Here is a 12,644-nt window from a genome sequence, read left to right on the forward strand (position 1 = left end):
TTAGGGGCAATGAGGTTGCACTAAAGAGTATGGGTTTTTTTTATGCCAGGCAGTGGGCAACCCCTGAAGGCTCTTGATTGAGACAAGCATCTGGTGAGGAATGTCCGTGAAGCCCCGCGGGAAGAGAAACAGGCTTTGGAGTCTGATCTTGGTGTAACCATGCAAGTGTCCTTCAAGCTCCCGGCCTTGGGTCTTTGATCTGTAGAGTGGGAATTAATATCAGCCACCTCCCATCCTGCAACTCTCCTGGTAGGACACCTTTGAAATAGTTGCCATTATTCTTCATGCTTTGGAAAGATCATCTGTCAGGGCAGTGGAGAATGGGGTTGGTTTGAAGGAAGGAGCAATGAAAGGCAGGGGCTAAGGGTGGGGTCCAGGTGGGGACCCAGGTACAGGCCTAAGCTCTGCTGCTCCTTCCCATCCCTGAGACCCCCATGGAAATGCCAGCATCTCTGAAAGGCCCCGCCTTCCCCTCCACCCCCGCCCCCACCCCCATTCACTCTTGATCCCACCAGCCAACCTGTTTCCTTCTTAGCCCTTCACAGGCTGTAATTATATATACTTTACTCTCTCCTTAATTATTATCTGTCTCTCCTCGCAGACTCTTTGCCCCACACCAAGGTCTGTTTCGCCACACCTGGCGTCCAGGTGTTAGAGATGCCCCCTCCCATCCCCCACCGCCCTGGACTAGTCTCCGCAGGCTACTGTAACAAATTACCGCAGACCGGGGGCCTTAACCCAACAGAAATGTGTTCCCTCCCCGTGCTGGAGGCTGGAAGTCTGCACTCAGGGTGTGGGCAGGGCCGTCCTCCCTCTGAAGGCTCTAGAGGAGAATCTTCCCTTGCCTCTTCCAGACTCCAGTGGCTCCAGGCAACTCTTGGTTTTTGGCGGCGTTAGTCCAATCTCTGCCCCCGTCCTCACGTGGCCCTCTCCTCTTCTTTCTGTGTGTCCCTCCTCTTTGTGTGTGTTCTACAGACACTTGTCATTGGATGTAGGGCCCTCCCAGATCATCCCGGTCGATTCCATCTCCAGACCCTTAACTTAAATACATCCACAAAGACCCTTTTTCCAAATAAGGTCACATTCACGAGGTTCTGGGATATGGGTGTCCCTTTCTGGGGACCAGCGTGCAGCCCATCATGCCCTCCTTTGTGCAACATTCTCCTGGAATAAAGATGTTTTGAGCAATAATGACTTGCCAAGCATCCGCTGGGCACAAGGCACCGTTCCAGGCCCAGGACCCAGCCACATGTGACCCAGGAAGTGTCCGGCTCTCAAGGAGCTTACCTTCTTTTTAGTGTGAAGGGACCAGTGACAAACGAGCATGAATGTGCCAGATAGTGGACAAACCTGCCGAGGACAAAAATCAAGCCGGGAGTGAGGCAGAGCACATGGGATAAGTGGTGGAGGTGGACTCTACTTAGATTGGCACTCAGGGGAGGCCTGCGGGGGTGGGGAGGGGGGAGTGGGTACAGTAATCAGAAGTAGATTTCCCATTTCTGCCCTTCTTGGCATTCCTGACCTCTGACCTCTGTGTAGGCCATTCCCATGATTTCTAAAGAGAACCAAAGAATTCAGTACCAGACCCAGGAAAGGGGAGGAGAGAACAAAGGAAAGACCAGGGGTGGGTCTGGGGAATGCTCCCAGAATGGGGGGATCTGAGTCTATAACCCCACAGAACTGGCTCTTTCTTGAGGAACCTCAAAGCCAGGTCAGCTACCAAACCAGGGGCTCCGCAGCGGTGAGGGCCACGGAGGGGAGTGCCCTGGAGGCGCCCCAGGGGTAGCAGAGTGACGAGCAGCTGAGGTCACAGGGACTGTGGTATCTGGGAGACGTTGAGGAGACCGTTCCTTTGAAGCCCATAAAACAGGAACCAGAGCAGGAAGCTGCAAAGGATACCAGAGCTCAGGGAAGTGTCCCGAAGGAACCAATTCCAACTTTTCCGACTGCGGTTTAAATAAGCAAGAAAATGATGCAATCTCCAAATGAAGTACTATCTTCAGCCTAAATGTGCATGTTCTGCAGCCCAGGGGTGACCCCGCAGTGGATTTTGTGAGGTCGGCCACACAGCACCTAGAGACACGGGTCTTGGTCTTGGGGGCCGGCACATCTCAGCAAGCAAGTGGCTGCAGGCCGAGGACCCCAACACCACATCCTCTCTCTCTGTCTCTGTGTCTCTCTCTCTCTTCTTCCTCTCCTTCCTTCCAAACTCCCTGAGCATGGCACAGACTGAGACTGTCCTCTCAAGAGTCAGAGCAGGAAGGAGGGCACAGCAAGCTGACCATCTTTTTCTCTAAAAGAGCCAGAGAATAAACATTTTAGGCTTTGTGGCAATTATGCAGTTCTGCCCTTTTAACCCCAAAGCAGCCATAAATAGTAGAAATGGATGGGTGTGGCTGGGTGCCAGTTAAACTCTATTTACAAAAACAGGACAGGTTAGGTTTGGTCCATGGCCAGAGTTTGCCGACCCCTGATGTAGATAGTGGGGAGCTATGGAGTGTTTTTGAGCAGAGGAATAGTCTGCTCGGGGAAGAAGACGGCTGTGGCAGCCGTGGGTGGCAGAGACGGGCCCGGGGCAGGGAAGACTGGCGTTCCCTTGGCTCGGGGTCTCCGACTGAGCACTGGGCTCCTGAGGACGCAGCAGTTTTCCTAAGGTAATGCAGCATCTACCACACTTCTGGAAAGCAAGATGCTTGCTACTCTAGGACCACCCAAGGAGCAGACAGTTTACTGATCTCATTTTTAAATAAAATATTTTAATAATGTTTATGAGTTCTCTCCAGGCCAGGACCCTCCCGGCATCTGGGCCGCGTCTGGTTAAGAGCACTTTGCGGGGGCGGTTCTGTGGGTCTTGGAGTCCTTGTGTTTGGATTAGAGATGGGAGGGAGGGAGGGAAGGAGGGAAGTCCCCCGGGCCACAAGCATGCTGGACGGTCGGTCGGCGGCCTGCACAGATTTGGAGAAAAGCAGGGCCTGTGGGGAGCCAAGTGCTCACACACCCTCTTGGGGCTGAGGGCAGCCAGAGAGCAGGTTAGGCCCAGGAGAGGGGCGGTCGAGGTACCTGCTGAATTGGGAGGCTTGCCTTTTGACCTCGATTGGGGCAGGGCGTCGGGGGGCGGTTTGCTTTAGATTCTGGTTGTTCCTTGTTTTGTTCCCTTTTCATCTGGGGACTCTCCCTAATTTAAAATTGATCCAGATGTTGGGTTTATATGAAGATATTTGGCATCTGATAAAGCCCATGGATGCTGACGGAATTTAATATTCTTTTAGTGCTGGGTGGACCCAAATCGTGTTACCACCACCCCTTCCTGGCAGACAGCTTTTGCCTGAGGAAGCGGACCCTGCAGAGGCCAGAGCCCAGTTCAGGCCCCGAGAGCGGGTGAGGCAGCAAGCCGCTGATAGGAAAGGCCATGGCATTCTCTCTGCTCCCCTTCTCCCCGCACCCCCCCTTGGGCCGTGTGCACAGCGGCTTGAGGACACTGAGTACCTGTGTCCATCCCTGCTCTGCTCTCTCTCCCCACCCTATCTCGTGGCCCAAGGATTTGAACAGTTTTACGAAAATGCACTCAGCACGGATGGATAGACATGCAGTCGAGGCAGGCAGGGGGAAAGACTGCAGTCGGCTCCTGGGTTCGGTGCGAGAGGTTTGTTCCCCTGTCCCCTGATTCCTCAAGGCCAGGAATCACACCCCCTTCGAAGCCCAACTGACCCCATTTTGACAGCGTCCTAGCTGGGAGGGAAGTGTCTGGTCCAGAAACCTGTAGGTGCTCAGGGCCCTGTGAATGCTGCAGAGAAAACTTCCACGAGCAAAAGACGTCTGCACGTGAGCATGAGTCAAGGGTGAGTCAAGTGACATCACTGGCTTTATTTAGATTTAGTTTCCACTGGGGAGTAATTCTCAAAAATGCCACCAGTTTACTCTTGTGACGTTGGCGACATTAATCCTCAATGGCTGACATTATTTCAGGCACTGTTTCAGCTGCAAACAGTGTTTGATCCAGCCCCCAGAAGGTAAGTGTTCCGAGGAAAAAGAAAAAAAAAAAATCAGCTCTTGCATTTCTGGCTAATACATAATTTTGGTGTCAACCCTTGTATCTAAGTCTGTTGGTGGGTTGCCCAGTCATCCGTTTCCAAAAGGTTGGACTAGTTTACCACTTAAAAAAAAAAAAAAAGGGTAAATCTCAGAAAGGCTAGATCCAAGGTCAGGTAGAGATGTATACAGATATATAGAAGATGCTTAGGACACGGTGCGATACGTTGTACACAGAGAGAAGCAGATACGGGGAAGGTAGTGACTTGCCCAAGGTCACTGCTGGGGGATGGGTGAGCCAGGACTTGAGCTGAAGGCTCAACTCTGTCTCTTCCCCACCCACGGGGGCCTCAGTGAGGACTGCACTTCTGCATCACTTGGGGAACTTGGTCAATAGGCCTCATCCCCAGGAAGTTGGCATCCACGTTTTGAAAAAGCTCCCAGGTGCTCCCCCATCCCTAGGCTGCCCTTCCGCTTAGAATCTCCATTTATAGGATCACTCCTTTGAGACGAGGCTTCAGGAGGTCTCGAGATGTGCGGAGACAAGATCTCACATAAAATGGGGTGACCTTTTCCATACTTGGCCCTTCCCACCAAGGGCACGCTCCCTTACGTGTTTGGAATGTCTGGTCTGGTTTTTCTGCTCTGGAGGTTTCCACGGCACTGCTGCTCCCCTGGGCTGTGCTTTGTCAGCCTCCCTGCCCCCTCTAGCGTGCCTGAAACCATCCCTTGCCCTGTGGGAAATAATCTGGCTGTTAAGAGGCCACTGTGAAGTCTACCTGTGAGCTGCTTCTGCCCTAACGATCTCCTCCCATTGCTAGCTGACGCCCTGTTACACTCGGGGAGCCACTAGGGGACATCCAGGGGGCAGCTAGTGTATCTCACATACGCACACACGCACGCACACATGCACACACGCACACTGTCTGGAAAGCAGCCTTCAGAGAGGGGTATTGCTCTCAGGTGGAGGGCAGTCCAGCTGTGGATATACTCACGCCTGGCCTGGGTTGAGGTGCTTGTCCAGCATGAGGTCACGGCTGTGGGGTTTGCAGTTAGAAAAGTTGCATTGTTTGCCCAGAAAAATATTAACCTCTTCCCTTTCCTGCAGTAACGCTTGGCTGCCGGGCCGCCCTTTCCTTGCCTGGCACGGCTTCCGTCGCCGACAATGGCGACACTTTGTACTTCCCCTGGGCCCTTCATTCAGGCATCTTAGGGCCTATTCTTGTTCTGCGGGCGCCTGCAAAGCACTGCTTCCTCATTCAGAGGGCGGAAACAGGCCCCAACAGGCCTGGGAGAGATCGGTGGCGTCAATGCACACTTGTCTTCTCTGAAGTTCACAGTTAATCAGCACAGAGCCTTTGACAACCGGCTCAAGTGGCCTCTGAAGCCGCTGGGCTCGTCCCCGTTTGGGGCCAGCTTGGGCTGTTGTTCAGCGGAGTCATGCAATCCTCATACACCACGGGGCCCTCTGATGCCGCTGGTTTTTAGCGGGTCACCCCAAGGGGCGGGCCATGGCTCTCCAGGAGGTGTGTGGCGTTGGGGACGTCACTGAGCCTCTCAGAGCCTCAGTTTCTGCTTGTGTCCAACTGGAGTAACACACTGGAAAGATCTGGAGGCTCAACAGCAGAACACGCAGAGCATTTATCTCGGTCTGAGCCACACTCACTCAGGAGAAGGTGGCTTCTGTTACTGTTTTGTCATCCCCGTCATTGTTAGCGTTGCGGACCTTCTCCTTTCCATGCCTCACCCTCACGGGGGCCGTGGCTCGCTGCTTAGCATCTCTGCATTTTCAGCCAGAGTTTGCACACCGGGTCCCACAGAGATCCAAAGTCTCCGTGGCGGAAGTGGGAGCCGGGCTTTGCTCTCATCTGTTTTAAATATTGTGCTCCTACCCAAGAACTCATCTGAAGAAAAGGATTCCCCAGCCTCATGAATTTGGAAAGTAGCTATTCTAGAAGCTTCTAGAGGATTTGTTTATTCCTTTAGCCAGGCTTACTTGCCTGGCCATAAGGCAGTGGGATGGATGCTTGGCCAGGCAGCTCAGCACTGCTTTAATGGCAAGCAGCAGAGGGATGGACCTGCTTACCTGTGGGAATCCCGTTATGCCCCTGCTTCAAGGACGCCCTCATTTAAGCCCCCTTTACTGCAACTTGAGCCCATTCAGTAGAGAAATCTGCCAGCCATCAGTCTGCTTTCAAAATCCCTTTAGAAACTTGAAGGCTAGTATCTCAGGTGGGCACCCTGGGTAGTTATATCTTGGGCCACCATGGACATTCACAGCGGCCACTGGAGTAGAGGTAGACAGAGGCCTGGCCCTGGGAGTCAACCTCCTTCCTCCATGGACAGAAGCCCCCAGGTACCGTGCGGAGAGGGAGCTCCACATGCCAGGCCAATCCAAGGCGTTGTTTGGAGGAAAGGGCCCTCCAAGGTGCGGACAGGAAGGGCCACAGGCAGGGAGAGGCTACAGGTGTCTTTATCAGCAAGAACCAGCCAAGAGTAACACGTCCCCTGGCGTCCTGGAGCCGGGTGGAGCGTGATGACGGTGGGATCCAGGATCAAGCGCTATTTGAAAATGCGGGCAGACCAGAGTCGGCCTTGTGAATGTTGTTGCCACATAGCAGGATTCTAGACATTGGACTGTGTCTAACGGGGCTGGGGCTCTCAGAGGAGGGGCAGGTGACAAAGAGCAAGTAAGGTGAGGCACCAATCCAAAATCCCTGTGTCAGACCGTGAGCGTGCTGGCGATGGGTCTGGGTCGCAGGGGCTCACTCAAGCTTAGAATAAAGGCAGGTGCCCTCTCTGCAGAACTTCAAAGAAGGGATGTTGAATCTCACATTATTGGACTGGAAACTCCCAAGTGTATCTTGTGGTAAACTGGTAATGGCCCTGGGGACGAGAATCGACCCTGCAGGTGGGGAGCAAGGATAGATTTGATGCAGAAGGGGCGTCTGGGTGGCTCAGTCAGTTAACCATCTACCTTCGGCTCAGGTCATGATGTCAGGGTCCTGGGATCGAGTCCCATGCTGAGCTCCCTGCTCAGCAGGGAGTCTACTTCTCCCTCTCCCTTTGTCCCTCCCTCTGCTCATGGTCTCTCCCTCTCTCTCTCAAATAAATAAATAAAATCTTAAAAAAAAAAAAGATTTGATGCAGAAAACAGAAATCTGGCTGTTTCAACATCAGAAAGTTGCCAGTGCTCCTAAATCAATCCTTGACCCTCACTGACCAATGTGCATCTGTAGGTGTTACAAGGGAAGCCAGCCAAAACGTCTGAGAGGTCTAGTTCAACCCCGTCGTGCCTGACATTAATCCTCTTGGGGCTCCTTGCATTTGGAATAAAGTTCAAGTTCACTTCCACCCCCACCCCCCATTCCTCAGTAGACTCCAGATACTCAGAACATCTTCAGATTTCTTGAACGTGAAGATCTTGCTCACCTACAGGCTTTTGTTCTTGCTTTGCCCTCTGTGGGGAGCACTCATTTTCCCTAATGCTCACTCTCTAAACTGCTTCTCCCTCCCGTTCATCCTTCAACTCTCGGTTTCGATTTCACCCCTTCACCGAGTCTGACTCTGGCCACCCTATCTCCGTGAGGTCCTCCCTGAAATTCCCCATCGGCTCCCACAGCCTTGTCCCTCCCAGCCCTGACCACAGGTCCCCTGCGTCGAAGTGTTTGCTTGCTGGCTTTTTACTGTGTGTTTCCTGCCCTCATGAGAACATGGAATGGGGCACCTAGGAAGTGCTCGGTAAATGTTTGTCGGCTAAATGAGTGAATATCTGTGCAGCAGGGTTTAATAGAAGCCTTTTCCTGCTCAGCATGGCTTCCATCCGTTGCTTGGTCCATCCTGCATCAGTTTAGTTGGAATCAAAGGTCATAAGGTGGTTCATGAGCTTAATGAGTCATCACACCCCCCCCAGGTGGCCTGGGACAACTCTGTGTACCACAGATATGCTGGCAAGTTCTAGCTGCTGGGGACCCAGGCAGCAAAATGCCACATTTACAGTAACGTTGTAGGGTCTGGAGGAAAGTCCTCTGAGTTGTCCTTGACCCTTGTTGTCAAGACTGGCCGTGCAGGCCTACCCCCAACCTGGGGTGGTGGCTCTGTTAGGTTCCCTGGTCAGAAAGAAAGGTCTTCTGTCCTGGCTTGTTGGCTCCTTAGTGTTTGCTGCTTACTTTTATGATGTGTTACTTCGCTCGTAAATTGTCTGCCTGTCCCATGAGCCTGGGCAGAGCCTCCAGACCACAAGCCGGACACTTGTACCATTGACTTCACCAGGATGTGGTGCCCTAAATGTTCCGCTGACCTCTGGTGTGGTGAGTCCAGATGCTTCCCAGGCGAGGGAGTAGGTAAAGGAACCCGGTCTCTGACTCATGAGCTGTCCAGGGAGGCTGACAAATCCACTTTTGGACACAGCCTGCAGATAATCTCGAGCTGTTAGCAGACCTCCAGGAAATGACCCTTGGGGGCCAGAGCTAGAGTAGAAAATCTCTCTTGGGAGTCACTGCAAATGTTTACCCTCGGAAGTTTGATTGTGAAATCTTCTAAGCTCTTGGATGGCTCTATTCCTCTTCCCAGGCTAAGCCCTAAGCCGCCAAGATTTCCAAGAGGAATCCTGGGGCCCAGGCTCCTCTAGGACAATGCAAGTGATGGAGTTGCAGATACTCTGAGAACATCCTCTAGTGGCAAATCTACCAGCTGCACTTTGGTTTCCTGGCTCTGTGTTACCTAAATGGGATTCTCCCCCAGATCAACCCTTTACCTCTGAGGAGGAGCTTTTATAGGCCAAATGCCAGGTGCAAAATCCCCTGCTGTCCTCACCACTATGCAGATCCGCCTTGAAGAAATGCAGCAGCAAACCCAAAGCAGTCATGGCACTGGCTGTCTTTCTTCTTTCTTCCATGGGGGTGTCTGTCTGATGTGTTCATTGGCGCATCCTTCCTTCCCGCCAACCAGGACCTATGGAAAACGGGCTACGTGGGAAGGTGACAGTGGGGCCTTTGCCCCTAGTCGCTTGTGGTGAATTCGAATGTAGAGGGCACCCAGAAGATTGTGCAAGAAGTAAAGCCTTCTTGAGAATCCACTGGTGACCTGGCCACGTGGCCCGCTTTCCATCTGAGGATCTGGTGCCTGCCCTTTCCTGCACTGCTCCCAGGACAGAGCGGGAATGGAAATGGCTCCTTGTAAAGAGTGTGGGCGAGAGTCCCCTTCACAGATGCTAGCCCCTGCAGAGGGGCGAGGAGTTCCGGCGGTGGACGGTGGTCATTTTGTTTCGTTTCGCTGACATTTTGTTTGTGCCTCGAGGTAATGCTATAGGTCTTAGGTTATTCAGGTTTGAACTTTTACCCTGTGCTTGAGATTGACTCATACGTCAGGCAGTTATATAAATAATGGGACCGATAACAAGACAGCTGAGGCTCCGTTTGAATGAATAGCTTCCTTTAGGGTGGAAATCACCTCCCATTTGGAGGCAAAGCGCCGAGCCGTACAGCCCCAGTGCAGGCAAGAGGCTGGAAGTGAGGTTCCCTCAGACATAACGGGGGCTCCACTCGGCCAAAAGAGCCCATGAAAAGCTCTTGGAGGCCAGTGAGTTTCTCATAGTCCAGCTGGGAAGAAGTTCAAAATCAGCTTCACGCGCCCGCCTTGCCTGCAATGGGCTCTGCTCTTGGCTCACCTGTGATTTCAAGGGAAAATATCAGCAGGGAAAATGGCTCTTTCTCACTTGTGCCCCACATCGGGGAGTCTGCTTGGGATTCTCTCTCCCTCTCCTTCTGCCCCTCCCCCGGGCACTCATGTACTCGCTCTCTCTCTCTCTCTCTCAAATAAAGAAATAAATCTTTACCAAAAAAAAAAAAAAAAGAGCAAAGTTCTGATACACGATACAATATGGATGAACCTTGAAAATGTGCTAAGTGAAGGAAGCCAGATGCAGAAGGTCACGTAGTGTATGATCCCACTTCTATGCTCCTGAGACAGAGCAGATTAGTGCTTGCCAGGGCTGGGGAGAGAGGGGGATGGGAAATGACGGCCAATGAGTGTGGGGTCTCCTTTCGGGGTGATGAGAATGTTCTGGAACTCGGTAGTGGAGGTGGTTGCACGATATTATGAATGTGCTAAATACCACCGAACTGTACACTTAGAAATGGTTGGGATGGTAAATTGTATGCCATGTGAATTTTACCACAATTAAAAAACAAAATCCTTACCGGGCCCTCCGAGCCCACCTCACATCAGGCCACTGTCCCCTTGCTCACGCCTCTCGAGTCCTGACGAACACAGGGCTTCATCTCGGCGCCTGGCCGGCCTCCCTCAGGAAACCCTCCAGAGGCCCAGCGTCTGGCCTGCTTGTCCCTCTCCGGTTCCATCAGCTCCTGCCCTTCCCTGCAGCATGGATTCTCTGGGGGGGTTTGCACTTTGGAGTCGGCAAGCCGACTTGGCTGAGAGAGAGAAGAGGAAGTCAGCGGTGACTGAGGATTGATGAATCCTTGAATTGCTTCATGCTCGTGACCCCAGCGGCTGAGGAATGTTCTCCTTGGAGTTTGGAATTCCTCCCGTCTCCGCGTTCTCTCTCATACTCATTTCTTTAGTGCTTTCCTGTTGCCTTCCCACTGTTCAGAGGGAAAACAAACATGTTCTAAACAGTGATTCAGTTCCTGACCTCCCCCACAAGCTTGACGTAAGCCGTAAGGGACTTAGATACTTAGAAGCCATTAACGGCTGAGTAAAATGGGCTTTTGTCGGCTGAGCGGGCACCCAGCCTGCCATTTACAGCAGAGCTTTATAGGGAAACCTGCTGGGAGCTCAGAAAAGGTATAAATATTGTATTGCAAGAATGCCATTTCTATGCGGGCTCACTCCGTCTGTGAACGGGATGTGAGCTGATGGATATGGTTGTCCCTGCTCTGAGGCACGTGGAGGGAAAAGGAGCTGGAATGAGCCTGGAATTCAGGCTAAGAGAGGAGGGCAGTGGGCCCGGCTGGGCTTTGTGGGTGGTGACACTGTCTCTGTGTTGGTGTTGGTGGTGGGGAAAGGCCCTCTGTGGACCTCCTGTGCGGCCTCCCTCCTTACGCACCACGGTGCGGGCTCCTGAGCTAACTGCATCCTAGCCACCCTCCAAGGAGCATGGCTAAGGACTCTTCAGTAATTGGATGGAGACCTTCCAGCTCCGTCTTCCCACTCTCCCAAGTCCCCGCTGATGCTGTGCCTCCCGTCTTCAGAGCCTGCCATGCACAGGTATAGAGTGGGCTTTCTCATCCCCTCCACACTTCTAACGCCTCGAAGCAGAGACTTCTGTGTCACGGGGGGGCGGGGGGCCAGCTTGTGTGCTGTGGGATGGTTAGCAGCATCCCTGGCTTCTTCATACTAGATGTCAGGAACCCGGCCGCCGCTGTAACAACCAAAAAAGTCTCCAGACATGGCCAATGTCCCCTGGGAGGCTGAGTCAGCTCCAGTTGAAAACGCTTGGTCTGAGGAAATAGGAGGGACTGTCCCTCTTCTGGATGTCTGCAGCCTTTCCCGGAGCCCAGAACTCATGCCCACCTGCTGGGAGAATCCCCCCAGCAGAGCCAACATCCCACGGGTGTGAAGGGTCCCATCTGGACTCTGGCTTGGGCTGGGATATCCCGCTACTGTCTGCATGCTGCATGTGCCTGAGACAGGGCGGGCACGTGCATCTTCTTGGAAGGCTCTAGAACATTTCCGTTTCCCCAGAACTCTGCCAAGACAGCCTCACTGGGGCAATTGACGAGCCCACCTCCCCGCTGAGCCTCTCCCGAGCCCGGCCTCCCCACACAGCTGCTGCCCATTGGAGGGGTGGATTCATGAAAGTCTCATTGCCCAGGGCCGCTCACGCAGTTTGGGGCAGACCGTACTTCCTCCTACGCTGCAGAGGCCCGTTCATTCTGATTGTGATGTGTGAATCTGTGTCTCTGTGTCAGTGGTTCTCAAAGTGTGGCTCCTGGCAGCTCAATGTCACCCATTCAAAGTGTATATTCTCAGGCCCCACTCGTATGTACCGGATGCTCAGGGTAGGCCCAGCAGTCTGTGCTTTAACAAACCTTCTCGGTGATTCTTATGGACCCTCAAGTTTGAGAACCTCTCTTGTCCATGAATTTAGCCTTCATTTGCCTATGGTCAACATGTGCCATTTAAAGATCATCCTGTCACCTCTAGTCTTAAATGTGCTCAGCTCGGGTTATAAACACGGGCAATTTGAGACTCCCCCTCCCTCTTTTCCTGTTCCCTAAAGGAGCTCTGAATTCTCAGCATTAGATCTCTCCTGACCAAGGGGAGCATCTGGTGGGATGCTATCCTTTCTCCTTTGATCTTCTCTGGGATGTGACCGGCCCACCTGGTGTCAGGCATTTTCTCGAATGTGCCTCCATTGCTGGTCCCTGTGGTCCCGTGGTGACCTCTGGCCTTGGGCTTCATGTACTGAGCCTCTTCCAGTCCACCAGCCCTCTCAGCCCTTAGCCCCCCTTTCCAATCCACTAAGGTCGGGAACCCTGGCTGCCTCCCACTCGCAACCCTAGGATGTGATGGGTGCTATGTGCAGCTTCCCTTTGGTCCAGCCATAGTCACCGCTGTTACTTCTTACATTGGAGGTCCCCAAGCCCACACCA

At 53.0% G+C, this 12,644-nt stretch overlaps 1 protein-coding gene across 6 annotated transcripts in view; it reads left to right on the forward strand.

Annotated features, from left to right (window-relative positions):
- SLC39A11 (solute carrier family 39 member 11) overlaps positions 1–12,644 on the forward strand; it is a 559,067-nt gene that overhangs the window by 295,106 nt on the left and 251,317 nt on the right. The gene's annotated exons all lie outside the window — the stretch shown is intronic.

Source organism: Mirounga leonina, unplaced genomic scaffold (genome assembly GCF_011800145.1).
Source record: "Mirounga leonina isolate KUSES-001 unplaced genomic scaffold, KU_Mleo_1.0 Mir_197, whole genome shotgun sequence".
In the NCBI taxonomy this organism is placed as follows: Eukaryota; Metazoa; Chordata; class Mammalia; order Carnivora; family Phocidae; genus Mirounga; species Mirounga leonina.